The 21,681-nt window shown below is 40.5% G+C and overlaps 10 non-coding genes across 10 annotated transcripts; all 10 read left to right on the top strand.

Annotated features, from left to right (window-relative positions):
- The first annotated feature begins 2,285 nt into the window (after positions 1-2,285).
- trnac-gca (transfer RNA cysteine (anticodon GCA)) lies at positions 2,286-2,357 on the top strand. The gene has a single exon. It is a non-coding gene; the product is annotated as a tRNA-Cys (tRNA).
- A 656-nt stretch (positions 2,358-3,013) lies between these two features.
- On the top strand, positions 3,014-3,085 carry trnac-gca (transfer RNA cysteine (anticodon GCA)). Its single transcript has one exon. It is a non-coding gene; the product is annotated as a tRNA-Cys (tRNA).
- Positions 3,086-4,469: 1,384 nt separating this feature from the next.
- trnac-gca (transfer RNA cysteine (anticodon GCA)) lies at positions 4,470-4,541 on the top strand. Its single transcript has one exon. It is a non-coding gene; the product is annotated as a tRNA-Cys (tRNA).
- A 2,113-nt stretch (positions 4,542-6,654) lies between these two features.
- Positions 6,655-6,726, top strand: trnac-gca (transfer RNA cysteine (anticodon GCA)). The gene has a single exon. It is a non-coding gene; the product is annotated as a tRNA-Cys (tRNA).
- A 5,025-nt stretch (positions 6,727-11,751) lies between these two features.
- trnac-gca (transfer RNA cysteine (anticodon GCA)) lies at positions 11,752-11,823 on the top strand. Its single transcript has one exon. It is a non-coding gene; the product is annotated as a tRNA-Cys (tRNA).
- A 1,323-nt stretch (positions 11,824-13,146) lies between these two features.
- trnac-gca (transfer RNA cysteine (anticodon GCA)) lies at positions 13,147-13,218 on the top strand. Its single transcript has one exon. It is a non-coding gene; the product is annotated as a tRNA-Cys (tRNA).
- Positions 13,219-15,330: 2,112 nt separating this feature from the next.
- On the top strand, positions 15,331-15,402 carry trnac-gca (transfer RNA cysteine (anticodon GCA)). The gene has a single exon. It is a non-coding gene; the product is annotated as a tRNA-Cys (tRNA).
- A 1,385-nt stretch (positions 15,403-16,787) lies between these two features.
- trnac-gca (transfer RNA cysteine (anticodon GCA)) lies at positions 16,788-16,859 on the top strand. The gene has a single exon. It is a non-coding gene; the product is annotated as a tRNA-Cys (tRNA).
- A 3,568-nt stretch (positions 16,860-20,427) lies between these two features.
- trnac-gca (transfer RNA cysteine (anticodon GCA)) lies at positions 20,428-20,499 on the top strand. Its single transcript has one exon. It is a non-coding gene; the product is annotated as a tRNA-Cys (tRNA).
- Positions 20,500-21,155: 656 nt separating this feature from the next.
- On the top strand, positions 21,156-21,227 carry trnac-gca (transfer RNA cysteine (anticodon GCA)). Its single transcript has one exon. It is a non-coding gene; the product is annotated as a tRNA-Cys (tRNA).
- The last annotated feature ends 454 nt before the right edge of the window (positions 21,228-21,681 follow it).

Genomic DNA, 21,681 nt, shown 5'->3' with positions numbered 1-21,681 from the left:
GCCTTCCAAAATCTCCTGTAAGCTCCACATCAGGTATCTTGTGAGCTTGTGTTTTTCCTGCTCATGTGCTCACATTGAGGTTGCAAATCACACTTCCTGCTGGGGGTATAGCTCAGTGGTCGAGCATTTGACTGCAGATTAAGAGGTCCCCAGTTCAACTCTGGGTGCCCCCTAGTGGCACCTGGAAGTGTTTGCTTTACCCTGTTTGTTGTGATACTATGCAATTCTTGCCTTTTAAACATTTCGTATATGACCTTTTCAAGCAGTCCAATTCATTTTCAGTCAGATATCTTACGACATTGTTCTCTCTCAATCATCACTCATTAAAGGCTGCTGATTTCATTCCCAAACATATATCTTGTAATACTGGTGAATCTCATCATTACAGCATTTGAGGACGCTCATGATATCTCAATTTAACGATGCATGTGATTGGAATTCAAGTGATTACCACTTCTTCTCTAAATGGTCCTCATCGCAAACTTGAAAGACCTTCTGGCTGCTTGCAATTTCAACATGCACATGATATTTTGCTCATAGAGTGCACCCTTTGAACAAGTCCAAAAATATGTCATATTGATGGTGCCATTTCATAATATCATCCAGCAGTCACTGCTCAGGAAGTGCCAATGTGTTTAAAAATGGATTCCTGAGAAAAGCATTTGTTCAGAATTTACGCCACTGGGCGAGCATTTTTACTGTTACTCAAAGCATTCCTTTAGATTGTCGCCTTCCAAAATCTCCTGTAAGCTCCACATCAGGTATCTTGTGAGCTTGTGTTTTTCCTGCTCATGTGCTCACATTGAGGTTGCAAATCACACTTCCTGCTGGGGGTAAAGCTCAGTGGTAGAGCATTTGACTGCAGATCAAGAGGTCCCCAGTTCAACTCTGGGTGCCCCCTAGTGGCATCTGGAAGTGTTTGCTTTACCCTGTTTGTTGTGATACTATGCAATTCTTGCCTTTTAAACATTTCGTATATGACCTTTTCAAGCAGTCCAATTCATTTTCAGTCAGATATCTTACGACATTGTTCTCTCTCAATCATCACTCATTAAAGGCTGCTAATTTCATTCCCAAACATATATCTTGTAATACTGGTGAATCTCATCATTACAGCATTTGAGGACGCTCATGATATCTCAATTTAACGACACATGTGATTGGAATTCAAGTGATTACCACTTCTTCTCTAAATGGTCCTCATCGCAAACTTGAAAGACCTTCTGGCTGCTTGCAATTTCAACATGCACATGATATTTTGCTCATAGAGTGCACCCTTTGAACAAGTCTAAAAATATGTCATATGGATGGTGCCATTTCATAATATCATCCAGCAGTCACTGCTCAGGAAGTGCCAATGTGTTTAAAAATGGATTCCTGAGAAAAGCATTTGTTCAGGATTTACGCCACTGGGCGAGCATTTTTACTGTTACTCAAAGCATTCCTTTAGATTGTCGCCTTCCAAAATCTCCTGTAAGCTCCACATCAGGTATCTTGTGAGCTTGTGTTTTTCCTGCTCATGTGCTCACATTGAGGTTGCAAATCACACTTCCTGCTGGGGGTATAGCTCAGTGGTCGAGCATTTGACTGCAGATTAAGAGGTCCCCAGTTCAACTCTGGGTGCCCCCTAGTGGCACCTGGAAGTGTTTGCTTTACCCTGTTTGTTGTGATACTATGCAATTCTTGCCTTTTAAACATTTCGTATATGACCTTTTCAAGCAGTCCAATTCATTTTCAGTCAGATATCTTACGACATTGTTCTCTCTCAATCATCACTCATTAAAGGCTGCTGATTTCATTCCCAAACATATATCTTGTAATACTGGTGAATCTCATCATTACAGCATTTGAGGACGCTCATGATATCTCAATTTAACGATGCATGTGATTGGAATTCAAGTGATTACCACTTCTTCTCTAAATGGTCCTCATCGCAAACTTGAAAGACCTTCTGGCTGCTTGCAATTTCAACATGCACATGATATTTTGCTCATAGAGTGCACCCTTTGAACAAGTCCAAAAATATGTCATATTGATGGTGCCATTTCATAATATCATCCAGCAGTCACTGCTCAGGAAGTGCCAATGTGTTTAAAAATGGATTCCTGAGAAAAGCATTTGTTCAGGATTTATGCCACTGGGCGAGCATTTTTACTGTTACTCAAAGCATTCCTTTAGATTGTCACCTTCCAATATCTCCTGTAAGCTCCACATCAGGTATCTTGTGAGCTTGTGTTTTTCCTGCTCATGTGCTCACATTGAGGTTGCAAATCACACTTCCTGCTGGGGGTATAGCTCAGTGGTAGAGCATTTGACTGCAGATCAAGAGGTCCCCAGTTCAACTCTGGGTGCCCCCTAATGGCATCTGGATGTGTTTGCTTTACCCTGTTTGTTATGATACTATGCAATTCTTGCCTTTTAAACATTTCGTATATGACCTTTTCAAGCAGTCCAATTCATTTTCAGTCAGATATCTTACGACATTGTTCTCTCTCAATCATCACTCATTAAAGGCTGCTGATTTCATTCCCAAACATATATCTTGTAATACTGGTGAATCTCATCATTACAGCATTTGAGCACGCTCATGATATCTCAATTTAACGACGCATGTGATTGGAATTCAAGTTATAACCACTTCTTCTCTAAATGGTCCTCATCGCAAACTTGAAAGACCTTCTGGCTGCTTGCAATTTCAACATGCACATGATATTTTGCTCATAGAGTGCACCCCTTGAACAAGTCTAAAAATATGTCATATGGATGGTGCCATTTCATAATATCATCCAGCAGTCACTGCTCAGGAAGTGCCAATGTGTTTAAAAATGGATTCCTGAGAAAAGCATTTGTTCAGGATTTACGCCACTGGGCGAGCATTTTTACTGTTACTCAAAGCATTCCTTTAGATTGTCGCCTTCCAAAATCTCCTGTAAGCTCCACATCAGGTATCTTGTGAGCTTGTGTTTTTCCTGCTCATGTGCTCACATTGAGGTTGCAAATCACACTTCCTGCTGGGGGTATAGCTCAGTGGTAGAGCATTTGACTGCAGATCAAGAGGTCCCCAGTTCAACTCTGGGTGCCCCCTAGTGGCATCTGGATGTGTTTGCTTTACCCTGTTTGTTGTGATACTATGCAATTCTTGCCTTTTAAACATTTCGTATATGACCTTTTCAAGCAGTCCAATTCATTTTCAGTCAGATATCTTACGACATTGTTCTCTCTCAATCATCACTCATTAAAGGCTGCTGATTTCATTCCCAAACATATATCTTGTAATACTGGTGAATCTCATCATTACAGCATTTGAGGACGCTCATGATATCTCAATTTAACGATGCATGTGATTGGAATTCAAGTGATTACCACTTCTTCTCTAAATGGTCCTCATCGCAAACTTGAAAGACCTTCTGGCTGCTTGCAATTTCAACATGCACATGATATTTTGCTCATAGAGTGCACCCTTTGAACAAGTCCAAAAATATGTCATATGGATGGTGCCATTTCATAATATCATCCAGCAGTCACTGCTCAGGAAGTGCCAATGTGTTTAAAAATGGATTCCTGAGAAAAGCATTTGTTCAGGATTTACGCCACTGGGCGAGCATTTTTACTGTTACTCAAAGCATTCCTTTAGATTGTCACCTTCCAAAATCTCCTGTAAGCTCCACATCAGGTATCTTGTGAGCTTGTGTTTTTCCTGCTCATGTGCTCACATTGAGGTTGCAAATCACACTTCCTGCTGGGGGTAAAGCTCAGTGGTAGAGCATTTGACTGCAGATCAAGAGGTCTCCAGTTCAACTCTGGGTGCCCCCTAGTGGCATCTGGAAGTGTTTGCTTTACCCTGTTTGTTGTGATACTATGCAATTCTTGCCTTTTAAACATTTCGTATATGACCTTTTCAAGCAGTCCAATTCATTTTCAGTCAGATATCTTACGACATTGTTCTCTCTCAATCATCACTCATTAAAGGCTGCTGATTTCATTCCCAAACATATATCTTGTAATACTGGTGAATCTCATCATTACAGCATTTGAGGACGCTCATGATATCTCAATTTAACGACGCATGTGATTGGAATTCAAGTGATTACCACTTCTTCTCTAAATGGTCCTCATCGCAAACTTGAAAGACCTTCTGGCTGCTTGCAATTTCAACATGCACATGATATTTTGCTCATAGAGTGCACCCTTTGAACAAGTCCAAAAATATGTCATATGGATGGTGCCATTTCATAATATCATCCAGCAGTCACTGCTCAGGAAGTGCCAATGTGTTTTAAAATGGATTCCTGAGAAAAGCATTTGTTCAGGATTTACGCCACTGGGCGAGCATTTTTACTGTTACTCAAAGCATTCCTTTAGATTCTCACCTTCCAAAATCTCCTGTAAGCTCCACATCAGGTATCTTGTGAGCTTGTGTTTTTCCTGCTCATGTGCTCACATTGAGGTTGCAAATCACACTTCCTGCTGGGGGTATAGCTCAGTGGTAGAGCATTTGACTGCAGATCAAGAGGTCCCCAGTTCAACTCTGGGTGCCCCCTAGTGGCACCTGGAAGTGTTTGCTTTACCCTGTTTGTTGTTATACTATGCAATTCTTGCCTTTTAAACATTTCGTATATGACCTTTTCAAGCAGTCCAATTCATTTTCAGTCAGATATCTTACGACATTGTTCTCTCTCAATCATCACTCATTAAAGGCTACTGATTTCATTCCCAAACAAATATCTTGTAATACTGGTGAATCTCATCATTACAGCATTTGAGGACGCTCATGATATCTCAATTTAACGACGCATGTGATTGGAATTCAAGCCATAACCACTTCTTCTCTAAATGGTCCTCATCGCAAACTTGAAAGACCTTCTGGCTGCTTGCAATTTCAACATGCACATGATATTTTGCTCATAGAGTGCACCCCTTGAACAAGTCTAAAAATATGTCATATGGATGGTGCCATTTCATAATATCATCCAGCAGTCACTGCTCAGGAAGTGCCAATGTGTTTAAAAATGGATTCCTGAGAAAAGCATTTGTTCAGGATTTACGCCACTGGGCGAGCATTTTTACTGTTACTCAAAGCATTCCTTTAGATTGTCACTTTCCAAAATCTCCTCTAAGCTCCACATCAGGTATCTTGTGAGCTTGTGTTTTTCCTGCTCATGTGCTCACATTGAGGTTGCAAATCACACTTCCTGCTGAGGGTATAGCTCAGTGGTAGAGCATTTGACTGCAGATCAAGAGGTCCCCAGTTCAACTCTGGGTGCCCCCCAGTGACATCTGGATGTGTTTGCTTTACCCTGTTTGATGTTATACTATGCAATTCTTGCCTTTTAAACATTTCGTATATGACCTTTTCAAGCAGTCCAATTCATTTTCAGTCAGATATCTTACGACATTGTTCTCTCTCAATCATCACTCATTAAAGGCTACTGATTTCATTCCCAAACAAATATCTTGTAATACTGGTGAATCTCATCATTACAGCATTTGAGGACGCTCATGATATCTCAATTTAACGACGCATGTGATTGGAATTCAAGCTATAACCACTTCTTCTCTAAATGGTCCTCATCGCAAACTTGAAAGACCTTCTGGCTGCTTGCAATTTCAACATGCACATGATATTTTGCTCATAGAGTGCACCCCTTGAACAAGTCTAAAAATATGTCATATGGATGGTGCCATTTCATAATATCATCCAGCAGTCACTGCTCAGGAAGTGCCAATGTGTTTAAAAATGGATTCCTGAGAAAAGCATTTGTTCAGGATTTACGCCACTGGGCGAGCATTTTTAATGTTACTCAAAGCATTCCTTTAGATTGTCACTTTTTCAAAATCTCCTCTAAGCTCCACATCAGGTATCTTGTGAGCTTGTGTTTTTCCTGCTCATGTGCTCACATTGAGGTTGCAAATCACACTTCCTGCTGAGGGTATAGCTCAGTGGTCGAGCATTTGACTGCAGATTAAGAGGTCCCCAGTTCAACTCTGGGTGCCCCCTAGTGGCACCTGGAAGTGTTTGCTTTACCCTGTTTGTTGTGATACTATGCAATTCTTGCCTTTTAAACATTTCGTATATGACCTTTTCAAGCAGTCCAATTCATTTTCAGTCAGATATCTTACGACATTGTTCTCTCTCAATCATCACTCATTAAAGGCTGCTGATTTCATTCCCAAACATATATCTTGTAATACTGGTGAATCTCATCATTACAGCATTTGAGGACGCTCATGATATCTCAATTTAACGATGCATGTGATTGGAATTCAAGTGATTACCACTTCTTCTCTAAATGGTCCTCATCGCAAACTTGAAAGACCTTCTGGCTGCTTGCAATTTCAACATGCACATGATATTTTGCTCATAGAGTGCACCCTTTGAACAAGTCCAAAAATATGTCATATTGATGGTGCCATTTCATAATATCATCCAGCAGTCACTGCTCAGGAAGTGCCAATGTGTTTAAAAATGGATTCCTGAGAAAAGCATTTGTTCAGGATTTATGCCACTGGGCGAGCATTTTTACTGTTAGTCAAAGCATTCCTTTAGATTGTCACCTTCCAATATCTCCTGTAAGCTCCACATCAGGTATCTTGTGAGCTTGTGTTTTTCCTGCTCATGTGCTCACATTGAGGTTGCAAATCACACTTCCTGCTGGGGGTATAGCTCAGTGGTAGAGCATTTGACTGCAGATCAAGAGGTCCCCAGTTCAACTCTGGGTGCCCCCTAATGGCATCTGGATGTGTTTGCTTTACCCTGTTTGTTATGATACTATGCAATTCTTGCCTTTTAAACATTTCGTATATGACCTTTTCAAGCAGTCCAATTCATTTTCAGTCAGATATCTTACGACATTGTTCTCTCTCAATCATCACTCATTAAAGGCTGCTGATTTCATTCCCAAACATATATCTTGTAATACTGGTGAATCTCATCATTACAGCATTTGAGGACGCTCATGATATCTCAATTTAACGACGCATGTGATTGGAATTCAAGTTATAACCACTTCTTCTCTAAATGGTCCTCATCGCAAACTTGAAAGACATTCTGGCTGCTTGCAATTTCAACATGCACATGATATTTTGCTCATAGAGTGCACCCCTTGAACAAGTCCAAAAATATGTCATATGGATGGTGCCATTTCATAATATCATCCAGCAGTCACTGCTCAGGAAGTGCCAATGTGTTTAAAAATGGATTCCTGAGAAAAGCATTTGTTCAGGATTTACGCCACTGGGCGAGCATTTTTACTGTTACTCAAAGCATTCCTTTAGATTGTCACTTTCCAAAATCTCCTCTAAGCTCCACATCAGGTATCTTGTGAGCTTGTGTTTTTCCTGCTCATGTGCTCACATTGAGGTTGCAAATCACACTTCCTGCTGAGGGTATAGCTCAGTGGTAGAGCATTTGACTGCAGATCAAGAGGTCCCCAGTTCAACTCTGGGTGCCCCCCAGTGACATCTGGATGTGTTTGCTTTACCCTGTTTGTTGTTATACTATGCAATTCTTGCCTTTTAAACATTTCGTATATGACCTTTTCAAGCAGTCCAATTCATTTTCAGTCAGATATCTTACGACATTGTTCTCTCTCAATCATCACTCATTAAAGGCTACTGATTTCATTCCCAAACAAATATCTTGTAATACTGGTGAATCTCATCATTACAGCATTTGAGGACGCTCATGATATCTCAATTTAACGACGCATGTGATTGGAATTCAAGCTATAACCACTTCTTCTCTAAATGGTCCTCATCGCAAACTTGAAAGACCTTCTGGCTGCTTGCAATTTCAACATGCACATGATATTTTGCTCATAGAGTGCACCCCTTGAACAAGTCTAAAAATATGTCATATGGATGGTGCCATTTCATAATATCATCCAGCAGTCACTGCTCAGGAAGTGCCAATGTGTTTAAAAATGGATTCCTGAGAAAAGCATTTGTTCAGGATTTACGCCACTGGGCGAGCATTTTTAATGTTACTCAAAGCATTCCTTTAGATTGTCACTTTTTCAAAATCTCCTCTAAGCTCCACATCAGGTATCTTGTGAGCTTGTGTTTTTCCTGCTCATGTGCTCACATTGAGGTTGCAAATCACACTTCCTGCTGAGGGTATAGCTCAGTGGTAGAGCATTTGACTGCAGATCAAGAGGTCCCCAGTTCAACTCTGGGTGCCCCCTAGTGGCATCTGGAAGTGTTTGTTTTACCCTGTTTGTTGTGATATCATGCAATTCTTGCCTTTTAAACATTTCGTATATGACCTTTTCAAGCAGTCCAATTCATTTTCAGTCAGATATCTTACGACATTATTCTCTCTCAATCATCACTCATTAAAGGCTGCTGATTTCATTCCCAAACATATATCTTGTAATACTGGTGAATCTCATCATTACAGCATTTGAGGACGCTCATGATATCTCAATTTAACGACGCATGTGATTGGAATTCAAGTTATAACCACTTCTTCTCTAAATGGTCCTCATCGCAAACTTGAAAGACCTTCTGGCTGCTTGCAATTTCAACATGCACATGATATTTTGCTCATAGAGTGCACCCCTTGAACAAGTCTAAAAATATGTCATATGGATGGTGCCATTTCATAATATCATCCAGCAGTCACTGCTCAGGAAGTGCCAATGTGTTTAAAAATGGATTCCTGAGAAAAGCATTTGTTCAGGATTTACGCCACTGGGCGAGCATTTTTACTGTTACTCAAAGCATTCCTTTAGATTGTCGCCTTCCAAAATCTCCTGTAAGCTCCACATCAGGTATCTTGTGAGCTTGTGTTTTTCCTGCTCATGTGCTCACATTGAGGTTGCAAATCACACTTCCTGCTGGGGGTAAAGCTCAGTGGTAGAGCATTTGACTGCAGATCAAGAGGTCCCCAGTTCAACTCTGGGTGCCCCCTAGTGGCATCTGGAAGTGTTTGCTTTACCCTGTTTGTTGTGATACTATGCAATTCTTGCCTTTTAAACATTTCGTATATGACCTTTTCAAGCAGTCCAATTCATTTTCAGTCAGATATCTTACGACATTGTTCTCTCTCAATCATCACTCATTAAAGGCTGCTGATTTAATTCCCAAACATATATCTTGTAATACTGGTGAATCTCATCATTACAGCATTTGAGGACGCTCATGATATCTCAATTTAACGACACATGTGATTGGAATTCAAGTGATTACCACTTCTTCTCTAAATGGTCCTCATCGCAAACTTGAAAGACCTTCTGGCTGCTTGCAATTTCAACATGCACATGATATTTTGCTCATAGAGTGCACCCTTTGAACAAGTCTAAAAATATGTCATATGGATGGTCCCATTTCATAATATCATCCAGCAGTCACTGCTCAGGAAGTGCCAATGTGTTTAAAAATGGATTCCTGAGAAAAGCATTTGTTCAGGATTTACGCCACTGGGCGAGCATTTTTACTGTTACTCAAAGCATTCCTTTAGATTGTCGCCTTCCAAAATCTCCTGTAAGCTCCACATCAGGTATCTTGTGAGCTTGTGTTTTTCCTGCTCATGTGCTCACATTGAGGTTGCAAATCACACTTCCTGCTGGGGGTATAGCTCAGTGGTCGAGCATTTGACTGCAGATTAAGAGGTCCCCAGTTCAACTCTGGGTGCCCCCTAGTGGCACCTGGAAGTGTTTGCTTTACCCTGTTTGTTGTGATACTATGCAATTCTTGCCTTTTAAACATTTCGTATATGACCTTTTCAAGCAGTCCAATTCATTTTCAGTCAGATATCTTACGACATTGTTCTCTCTCAATCATCACTCATTAAAGGCTGCTGATTTCATTCCCAAACATATATCTTGTAATACTGGTGAATCTCATCATTACAGCATTTGAGGACGCTCATGATATCTCAATTTAACGATGCATGTGATTGGAATTCAAGTGATTACCACTTCTTCTCTAAATGGTCCTCATCGCAAACTTGAAAGACCTTCTGGCTGCTTGCAATTTCAACATGCACATGATATTTTGCTCATAGAGTGCACCCTTTGAACAAGTCCAAAAATATGTCATATTGATGGTGCCATTTCATAATATCATCCAGCAGTCACTGCTCAGGAAGTGCCAATGTGTTTAAAAATGGATTCCTGAGAAAAGCATTTGTTCAGAATTTACGCCACTGGGCGAGCATTTTTACTGTTACTCAAAGCATTCCTTTAGATTGTCGCCTTCCAAAATCTCCTGTAAGCTCCACATCAGGTATCTTGTGAGCTTGTGTTTTTCCTGCTCATGTGCTCACATTGAGGTTGCAAATCACACTTCCTGCTGGGGGTATAGCTCAGTGGTCGAGCATTTGACTGCAGATTAAGAGGTCCCCAGTTCAACTCTGGGTGCCCCCTAGTGGCACCTGGAAGTGTTTGCTTTACCCTGTTTGTTGTGATACTATGCAATTCTTGCCTTTTAAACATTTCGTATATGACCTTTTCAAGCAGTCCAATTCATTTTCAGTCAGATATCTTACGACATTGTTCTCTCTCAATCATCACTCATTAAAGGCTGCTGATTTCATTCCCAAACATATATCTTGTAATACTGGTGAATCTCATCATTACAGCATTTGAGGACGCTCATGATATCTCAATTTAACGATGCATGTGATTGGAATTCAAGTGATTACCACTTCTTCTCTAAATGGTCCTCATCGCAAACTTGAAAGACCTTCTGGCTGCTTGCAATTTCAACATGCACATGATATTTTGCTCATAGAGTGCACCCTTTGAACAAGTCCAAAAATATGTCATATTGATGGTGCCATTTCATAATATCATCCAGCAGTCACTGCTCAGGAAGTGCCAATGTGTTTAAAAATGGATTCCTGAGAAAAGCATTTGTTCAGAATTTACGCCACTGGGCGAGCATTTTTACTGTTACTCAAAGCATTCCTTTAGATTGTCGCCTTCCAAAATCTCCTGTAAGCTCCACATCAGGTATCTTGTGAGCTTGTGTTTTTCCTGCTCATGTGCTCACATTGAGGTTGCAAATCACACTTCCTGCTGGGGGTATAGCTCAGTGGTCGAGCATTTGACTGCAGATTAAGAGGTCCCCAGTTCAACTCTGGGTGCCCCCTAGTGGCACCTGGAAGTGTTTGCTTTACCCTGTTTGTTGTGATACTATGCAATTCTTGCCTTTTAAACATTTCGTATATGACCTTTTCAAGCAGTCCAATTCATTTTCAGTCAGATATCTTACGACATTGTTCTCTCTCAATCATCACTCATTAAAGGCTGCTGATTTCATTCCCAAACATATATCTTGTAATACTGGTGAATCTCATCATTACAGCATTTGAGGACGCTCATGATATCTCAATTTAACGATGCATGTGATTGGAATTCAAGTGATTACCACTTCTTCTCTAAATGGTCCTCATCGCAAACTTGAAAGACCTTCTGGCTGCTTGCAATTTCAACATGCACATGATATTTTGCTCATAGAGTGCACCCTTTGAACAAGTCCAAAAATATGTCATATTGATGGTGCCATTTCATAATATCATCCAGCAGTCACTGCTCAGGAAGTGCCAATGTGTTTAAAAATGGATTCCTGAGAAAAGCATTTGTTCAGGATTTATGCCACTGGGCGAGCATTTTTACTGTTACTCAAAGCATTCCTTTAGATTGTCACCTTCCAATATCTCCTGTAAGCTCCACATCAGGTATCTTGTGAGCTTGTGTTTTTCCTGCTCATGTGCTCACATTGAGGTTGCAAATCACACTTCCTGCTGGGGGTATAGCTCAGTGGTAGAGCATTTGACTGCAGATCAAGAGGTCCCCAGTTCAACTCTGGGTGCCCCCTAATGGCATCTGGATGTGTTTGCTTTACCCTGTTTGTTATGATACTATGCAATTCTTGCCTTTTAAACATTTCGTATATGACCTTTTCAAGCAGTCCAATTCATTTTCAGTCAGATATCTTACGACATTGTTCTCTCTCAATCATCACTCATTAAAGGCTGCTGATTTCATTCCCAAACATATATCTTGTAATACTGGTGAATCTCATCATTACAGCATTTGAGCACGCTCATGATATCTCAATTTAACGACGCATGTGATTGGAATTCAAGTTATAACCACTTCTTCTCTAAATGGTCCTCATCGCAAACTTGAAAGACCTTCTGGCTGCTTGCAATTTCAACATGCACATGATATTTTGCTCATAGAGTGCACCCCTTGAACAAGTCTAAAAATATGTCATATGGATGGTGCCATTTCATAATATCATCCAGCAGTCACTGCTCAGGAAGTGCCAATGTGTTTAAAAATGGATTCCTGAGAAAAGCATTTGTTCAGGATTTAAATCTCCTGTAAGCTCCACATCAGGTATCTTGTGAGCTTGTGTTTTTCCTGCTCATGTGCTCACATTGAGGTTGCAAATCACACTTCCTGCTGGGGGTATAGCTCAGTGGTAGTGCATTTGACTGCAGATCAAGAGGTCCCCAGTTCAACTCTGGGTGCCCCCTAGTGGCATCTGGATGTGTTTGCTTTACCCTGTTTGTTGTGATACTATGCAATTCTTGCCTTTTAAACATTTCGTATATGACCTTTTCAAGCAGTCCAATTCATTTTCAGTCAGATATCTTACGACATTGTTCTCTCTCAATCATCACTCATTAAAGGCTGCTGATTTCATTCCCAAACATATATCTTGTAATACTGGTGAATCTCATCATTACAGCATTTGAGGACGCTCATGATATCTCAATTTAACGATGCATGTGATTGGAATTCAAGTGATTACCACTTCTTCTCTAAATGGTCCTCATCGCAAACTTGAAAGACCTTCTGGCTGCTTGCAATTTCAACATGCACATGATATTTTGCTCATAGAGTGCACCCTTTGAACAAGTCCAAAAATATGTCATATTGATGGTGCCATTTCATAATATCATCCAGCAGTCACTGCTCAGGAAGTGCCAATGTGTTTAAAAATGGATTCCTGAGAAAAGCATTTGTTCAGGATTTATGCCACTGGGCGAGCATTTTTACTGTTAGTCAAAGCATTCCTTTAGATTGTCACCTTCCAATATCTCCTGTAAGCTCCACATCAGGTATCTTGTGAGCTTGTGTTTTTCCTGCTCATGTGCTCACATTGAGGTTGCAAATCACACTTCCTGCTGGGGGTATAGCTCAGTGGTAGAGCATTTGACTGCAGATCAAGAGGTCCCCAGTTCAACTCTGGGTGCCCCCTAATGGCATCTGGATGTGTTTGCTTTACCCTGTTTGTTATGATACTATGCAATTCTTGCCTTTTAAACATTTCGTATATGACCTTTTCAAGCAGTCCAATTCATTTTCAGTCAGATATCTTACGACATTGTTCTCTCTCAATCATCACTCATTAAAGGCTGCTGATTTCATTCCCAAACATATATCTTGTAATACTGGTGAATCTCATCATTACAGCATTTGAGGACGCTCATGATATCTCAATTTAACGACGCATGTGATTGGAATTCAAGTTATAACCACTTCTTCTCTAAATGGTCCTCATCGCAAACTTGAAAGACATTCTGGCTGCTTGCAATTTCAACATGCACATGATATTTTGCTCATAGAGTGCACCCCTTGAACAAGTCTAAAAATATGTCATATGGATGGTGCCATTTCATAATATCATCCAGCAGTCACTGCTCAGGAAGTGCCAATGTGTTTAAAAATGGATTCCTGAGAAAAGCATTTGTTCAGAATTTACGCCACTGGGCGAGCATTTTTACTGTTACTCAAAGCATTCCTTTAGATTGTCGCCTTCCAAAATCTCCTGTAAGCTCCACATCAGGTATCTTGTGAGCTTGTGTTTTTCCTGCTCATGTGCTCACATTGAGGTTGCAAATCACACTTCCTGCTGGGGGTAAAGCTCAGTGGTAGAGCATTTGACTGCAGATCAAGAGGTCCCCAGTTCAACTCTGGGTGCCCCCTAGTGGCATCTGGAAGTGTTTGCTTTACCCTGTTTGTTGTGATACTATGCAATTCTTGCCTTTTAAACATTTCGTATATGACCTTTTCAAGCAGTCCAATTCATTTTCAGTCAGATATCTTACGACATTGTTCTCTCTCAATCATCACTCATTAAAGGCTGCTAATTTCATTCCCAAACATATATCTTGTAATACTGGTGAATCTCATCATTACAGCATTTGAGGACGCTCATGATATCTCAATTTAACGACACATGTGATTGGAATTCAAGTGATTACCACTTCTTCTCTAAATGGTCCTCATCGCAAACTTGAAAGACCTTCTGGCTGCTTGCAATTTCAACATGCACATGATATTTTGCTCATAGAGTGCACCCTTTGAACAAGTCTAAAAATATGTCATATGGATGGTGCCATTTCATAATATCATCCAGCAGTCACTGCTCAGGAAGTGCCAATGTGTTTAAAAATGGATTCCTGAGAAAAGCATTTGTTCAGGATTTACGCCACTGGGCGAGCATTTTTACTGTTACTCAAAGCATTCCTTTAGATTGTCGCCTTCCAAAATCTCCTGTAAGCTCCACATCAGGTATCTTGTGAGCTTGTGTTTTTCCTGCTCATGTGCTCACATTGAGGTTGCAAATCACACTTCCTGCTGGGGGTATAGCTCAGTGGTCGAGCATTTGACTGCAGATTAAGAGGTCCCCAGTTCAACTCTGGGTGCCCCCTAGTGGCACCTGGAAGTGTTTGCTTTACCCTGTTTGTTGTGATACTATGCAATTCTTGCCTTTTAAACATTTCGTATATGACCTTTTCAAGCAGTCCAATTCATTTTCAGTCAGATATCTTACGACATTGTTCTCTCTCAATCATCACTCATTAAAGGCTGCTGATTTCATTCCCAAACATATATCTTGTAATACTGGTGAATCTCATCATTACAGCATTTGAGGACGCTCATGATATCTCAATTTAACGATGCATGTGATTGGAATTCAAGTGATTACCACTTCTTCTCTAAATGGTCCTCATCGCAAACTTGAAAGACCTTCTGGCTGCTTGCAATTTCAACATGCACATGATATTTTGCTCATAGAGTGCACCCTTTGAACAAGTCCAAAAATATGTCATATTGATGGTGCCATTTCATAATATCATCCAGCAGTCACTGCTCAGGAAGTGCCAATGTGTTTAAAAATGGATTCCTGAGAAAAGCATTTGTTCAGGATTTATGCCACTGGGCGAGCATTTTTACTGTTACTCAAAGCATTCCTTTAGATTGTCACCTTCCAATATCTCCTGTAAGCTCCACATCAGGTATCTTGTGAGCTTGTGTTTTTCCTGCTCATGTGCTCACATTGAGGTTGCAAATCACACTTCCTGCTGGGGGTATAGCTCAGTGGTAGAGCATTTGACTGCAGATCAAGAGGTCCCCAGTTCAACTCTGGGTGCCCCCTAATGGCATCTGGATGTGTTTGCTTTACCCTGTTTGTTATGATACTATGCAATTCTTGCCTTTTAAACATTTCGTATATGACCTTTTCAAGCAGTCCAATTCATTTTCAGTCAGATATCTTACGACATTGTTCTCTCTCAATCATCACTCATTAAAGGCTGCTGATTTCATTCCCAAACATATATCTTGTAATACTGGTGAATCTCATCATTACAGCATTTGAGCACGCTCATGATATCTCAATTTAACGACGCATGTGATTGGAATTCAAGTTATAACCACTTCTTCTCTAAATGGTCCTCATCGCAAACTTGAAAGACCTTCTGGCTGCTTGCAATTTCAACATGCACATGATATTTTGCTCATAGAGTGCACCCCTTGAACAAGTCTAAAAATATGTCATATGGATGGTGCCATTTCATAATATCATCCAGCAGTCACTGCTCAGGAAGTGCCAATGTGTTTAAAAATGGATTCCTGAGAAAAGCATTTGTTCAGGATTTACGCCACTGGGCGAGCATTTTTACTGTTACTCAAAGCATTCCTTTAGATTGTCACTTTCCAAAATCTCCTCTAAGCTCCACATCAGGTATCTTGTGAGCTTGTGTTTTTCCTGCTCATGTGCTCACATTGAGGTTGCAAATCACACTTCCTGCTGAGGGTATAGCTCAGTGGTAGAGCATTTGACTGCAGATCAAGAGGTCCCCAGTTCAACTCTGGGTGCCCCCCAGTGACATCTGGATGTGTTTGCTTTACCCTGTTTGTTGTTATACTATGCAATTCTTGCCTTTTAAACATTTCGTATATGACCTTTTCAAGCAGTCCAATTCATTTTCAGTCAGATATCTTACGACATTGTTCTCTCTCAATCATCACTCATTAAAGGCTACTGATTTCATTCCCAAACAAATATCTTGTAATACTGGTGAATCTCATCATTACAGCATTTGAGGACGCTCATGATATCTCAATTTAACGACGCATGTGATTGGAATTCAAGCTATAACCACTTCTTCTCTAAATGGTCCTCATCGCAAACTTGAAAGACCTTCTGGCTGCTTGCAATTTCAACATGCACATGATATTTTGCTCATAGAGTGCACCCCTTGAACAAGTCTAAAAATATGTCATATGGATGGTGCCATTTCATAATATCATCCAGCAGTCACTGCTCAGGAAGTGCCAATGTGTTTAAAAATGGATTCCTGAGAAAAGCATTTGTTCAGGATTTACGCCACTGGGCGAGCATTTTTAATGTTACTCAAAGCATTCCTTTAGATTGTCACTTTTTCAAAATCTCCTCTAAGCTCCACATCAGGTATCTTGTGAGCTTGTGTTTTTCCTGCTCATGTGCTCACATTGAGGTTGCAAATCACACTTCCTGCTGGGGGTATAGCTCAGTGGTAGAGCATTTGACTGCAGATCAAGAGGTCCCCAGTTCAACTCTGGGTGCCCCCTAGTGGCATCTGGAAGTGTTTGTTTTACCCTGTTTGTTGTGATATCATGCAATTCTTGCCTTTTAAACATTTCGTATATGACCTTTTCAAGCAGTCCAATTCATTTTCAGTCAGATATCTTACGACATTATTCTCTCTCAATCATCACTCATTAAAGGCTGCTGATTTCATTCCCAAACATATATCTTGTAATACTGGTGAATCTCATCATTACAGCATTTGAGGACGCTCATGATATCTCAATTTAACGACGCATGTGATTGGAATTCAAGTTATAACCACTTCTTCTCTAAATGGTCCTCATCGCAAACTTGAAAGACCTTCTGGCTGCTTGCAATTTCAACATGCACATGATATTTTGCTCATAGAGTGCACCCCTTGAACAAGTCTAAAAATATGTCATATGGATGGTGCCATTTCATAATATCATCCAGCAGTCACTGCTCAGGAAGTGCCAATGTGTTTAAAAATGGATTCCTGAGAAAAGCATTTGTTCAGGATTTACGCCACTGGGCGAGCATTTTTACTGTTACTCAAAGCATTCCTTTAGATTGTCGCCTTCCAAAATCTCCTGTAAGCTCCACATCAGGTATCTTGTGAGCTTGTGTTTTTCCTGCTCATGTGCTCACATTGAGGTTGCAAATCACACTTCCTGCTGGGGGTAAAGCTCAGTGGTAGAGCATTTGACTGCAGATCAAGAGGTCCCCAGTTCAACTCTGGGTGCCCCCTAGTGGCATCTGGAAGTGTTTGCTTTACCCTGTTTGTTGTGATACTATGCAATTCTTGCCTTTTAAACATTTCGTATATGACCTTTTCAAGCAGTCCAATTCATTTTCAGTCAGATATCTTACGACATTGTTCTCTCTCAATCATCACTCATTAAAGGCTGCTGATTTAATTCCCAAACATATATCTTGTAATACTGGTGAATCTCATCATTACAGCATTTGAGGACGCTCATGATATCTCAATTTAACGACACATGTGATTGGAATTCAAGTGATTACCACTTCTTCTCTAAATGGTCCTCATCGCAAACTTGAAAGACCTTCTGGCTGCTTGCAATTTCAACATGCACATGATATTTTGCTCATAGAGTGCACCCTTTGAACAAGTCTAAAAATATGTCATATGGATGGTGCCATTTCATAATATCATCCAGCAGTCACTGCTCAGGAAGTGCCAATGTGTTTAAAAATGGATTCCTGAGAAAAGCATTTGTTCAGGATTTACGCCACTGGGCGAGCATTTTTACTGTTACTCAAAGCATTCCTTTAGATTGTCGCCTTCCAAAATCTCCTGTAAGCTCCACATCAGGTATCTTGTGAGCTTGTGTTTTTCCTGCTCATGTGCTCACATTGAGGTTGCAAATCACACTTCCTGCTGGGGGTATAGCTCAGTGGTCGAGCATTTGACTGCAGATTAAGAGGTCCCCAGTTCAACTCTGGGTGCCCCCTAGTGGCACCTGGAAGTGTTTGCTTTACCCTGTTTGTTGTGATACTATGCAATTCTTGCCTTTTAAACATTTCGTATATGACCTTTTCAAGCAGTCCAATTCATTTTCAGTCAGATATCTTACGACATTGTTCTCTCTCAATCATCACTCATTAAAGGCTGCTGATTTCATTCCCAAACATATATCTTGTAATACTGGTGAATCTCATCATTACAGCATTTGAGGACGCTCATGATATCTCAATTTAACGATGCATGTGATTGGAATTCAAGTGATTACCACTTCTTCTCTAAATGGTCCTCATCGCAAACTTGAAAGACCTTCTGGCTGCTTGCAATTTCAACATGCACATGATATTTTGCTCATAGAGTGCACCCTTTGAACAAGTCCAAAAATATGTCATATTGATGGTGCCATTTCATAATATCATCCAGCAGTCACTGCTCAGGAAGTGCCAATGTGTTTAAAAATGGATTCCTGAGAAAAGCATTTGTTCAGAATTTACGCCACTGGGCGAGCATTTTTACTGTTACTCAAAGCATTCCTTTAGATTGTCGCCTTCCAAAATCTCCTGTAAGCTCCACATCAGGTATCTTGTGAGCTTGTGTTTTTCCTGCTCATGTGCTCACATTGAGGTTGCAAATCACACTTCCTGCTGGGGGTAAAGCTCAGTGGTAGAGCATTTGACTGCAGATCAAGAGGTCCCCAGTTCAACTCTGGGTGCCCCCTAGTGGCATCTGGAAGTGTTTGCTTTACCCTGTTTGTTGTGATACTATGCAATTCTTGCCTTTTAAACATTTCGTATATGACCTTTTCAAGCAGTCCAATTCATTTTCAGTCAGATATCTTACGACATTGTTCTCTCTCAATCATCACTCATTAAAGGCTGCTAATTTCATTCCCAAACATATATCTTGTAATACTGGTGAATCTCATCATTACAGCATTTGAGGACGCTCATGATATCTCAATTTAACGACACATGTGATTGGAATTCAAGTGATTACCACTTCTTCTCTAAATGGTCCTCATCGCAAACTTGAAAGACCTTCTGGCTGCTTGCAATTTCAACATGCACATGATATTTTGCTCATAGAGTGCACCCTTTGAACAAGTCTAAAAATATGTCATATGGATGGTGCCATTTCATAATATCATCCAGCAGTCACTGCTCAGGAAGTGCCAATGTGTTTAAAAATGGATTCCTGAGAAAAGCATTTGTTCAGGATTTACGCCACTGGGCGAGCATTTTTACTGTTACTCAAAGCATTCCTTTAGATTGTCGCCTTCCAAAATCTCCTGTAAGCTCCACATCAGGTATCTTGTGAGCTTGTGTTTTTCCTGCTCATGTGCTCACATTGAGGTTGCAAATCACACTTCCTGCTGGGGGTATAGCTCAGTGGTCGAGCATTTGACTGCAGATTAAGAGGTCCCCAGTTCAACTCTGGGTGCCCCCTAGTGGCACCTGGAAGTGTTTGCTTTACCCTGTTTGTTGTGATACTATGCAATTCTTGCCTTTTAAACATTTCGTATATGACCTTTTCAAGCAGTCCAATTCATTTTCAGTCAGATATCTTACGACATTGTTCTCTCTCAATCATCACTCATTAAAGGCTGCTGATTTCATTCCCAAACATATATCTTGTAATACTGGTGAATCTCATCATTACAGCATTTGAGGACGCTCATGATATCTCAATTTAACGATGCATGTGATTGGAATTCAAGTGATTACCACTTCTTCTCTAAATGGTCCTCATCGCAAACTTGAAAGACCTTCTGGCTGCTTGCAATTTCAACATGCACATGATATTTTGCTCATAGAGTGCACCCTTTGAACAAGTCCAAAAATATGTCATATTGATGGTGCCATTTCATAATATCATCCAGCAGTCACTGCTCAGGAAGTGCCAATGTGTTTAAAAATGGATTCCTGAGAAAAGCATTTGTTCAGGATTTATGCCACTGGGCGAGCATTTTTACTGTTACTCAAAGCATTCCTTTAGATTGTCACCTTCCAATATCTCCTGTAAGCTCCACATCAGGTATCTTGTGAGCTTGTGTTTTTCCTGCTCATGTGCTCACATTGAGGTTGCAAATCACACTTCCTGCTGGGGGTATAGCTCAGTGGTAGAGCATTTGACTGCAGATCAAGAGGTCCCCAGTTCAACTCTGGGTGCCCCCTAATGGCATCTGGATGTGTTTGCTTTACCCTGTTTGTTATGATACTATGCAATTCTTGCCTTTTAAACATTTCGTATATGACCTTTTCAAGCAGTCCAATTCATTTTCAGTCAGATATCTTACGACATTGTTCTCTCTCAATCATCACTCATTAAAGGCTGCTGATTTCATTCCCAAACATATATCTTGTAATACTGGTGAATCTCATCATTACAGCATTTGAGCACGCTCATGATATCTCAATTTAACGACGCATGTGATTGGAATTCAAGTTATAACCACTTCTTCTCTAAATGGTCCTCATCGCAAACTTGAAAGACCTTCTGGCTGCTTGCAATTTCAACATGCACATGATATTTTGCTCATAGAGTGCACCCCTTGAACAAGTCTAAAAATATGTCATATGGATGGTGCCATTTCATAATATCATCCAGCAGTCACTGCTCAGGAAGTGCCAATGTGTTTAAAAATGGATTCCTGAGAAAAGCATTTGTTCAGGATTTACGCCACTGGGCGAGCATTTTTACTGTTACTCAAAGCATTCCTTTAGATTGTCGCCTTCCAAAATCTCCTGTAAGCTCCACATCAGGTATCTTGTGAGCTTGTGTTTTTCCTGCTCATGTGCTCACATTGAGGTTGCAAATCACACTTCCTGCTGGGGGTATAGCTCAGTGGTAGAGCATTTGACTGCAGATCAAGAGGTCCCCAGTTCAACTCTGGGTGCCCCCTAGTGGCATCTGGATGTGTTTGCTTTACCCTGTTTGTTGTGATACTATGCAATTCTTGCCTTTTAAACATTTCGTATATGACCTTTTCAAGCAGTCCAATTCATTTTCAGTCAGATATCTTACGACATTGTTCTCTCTCAATCATCACTCATTAAAGGCTGCTGATTTCATTCCCAAACATATATCTTGTAATACTGGTGAATCTCATCATTACAGCATTTGAGGACGCTCATGATATCTCAATTTAACGATGCATGTGATTGGAATTCAAGTGATTACCACTTCTTCTCTAAATGGTCCTCATCGCAAACTTGAAAGACCTTCTGGCTGCTTGCAATTTCAACATGCACATGATATTTTGCTCATAGAGTGCACCCTTTGAACAAGTCCAAAAATATGTCATATGGATGGTGCCATTTCATAATATCATCCAGCAGTCACTGCTCAGGAAGTGC

The sequence above is a fragment of the Brachyhypopomus gauderio genome, unplaced genomic scaffold (assembly GCF_052324685.1).
Source record: "Brachyhypopomus gauderio isolate BG-103 unplaced genomic scaffold, BGAUD_0.2 sc131, whole genome shotgun sequence".
Taxonomy (NCBI): Eukaryota; Metazoa; Chordata; class Actinopteri; order Gymnotiformes; family Hypopomidae; genus Brachyhypopomus; species Brachyhypopomus gauderio.
This window is presented reverse-complemented; position numbering and strand designations above follow the sequence as displayed.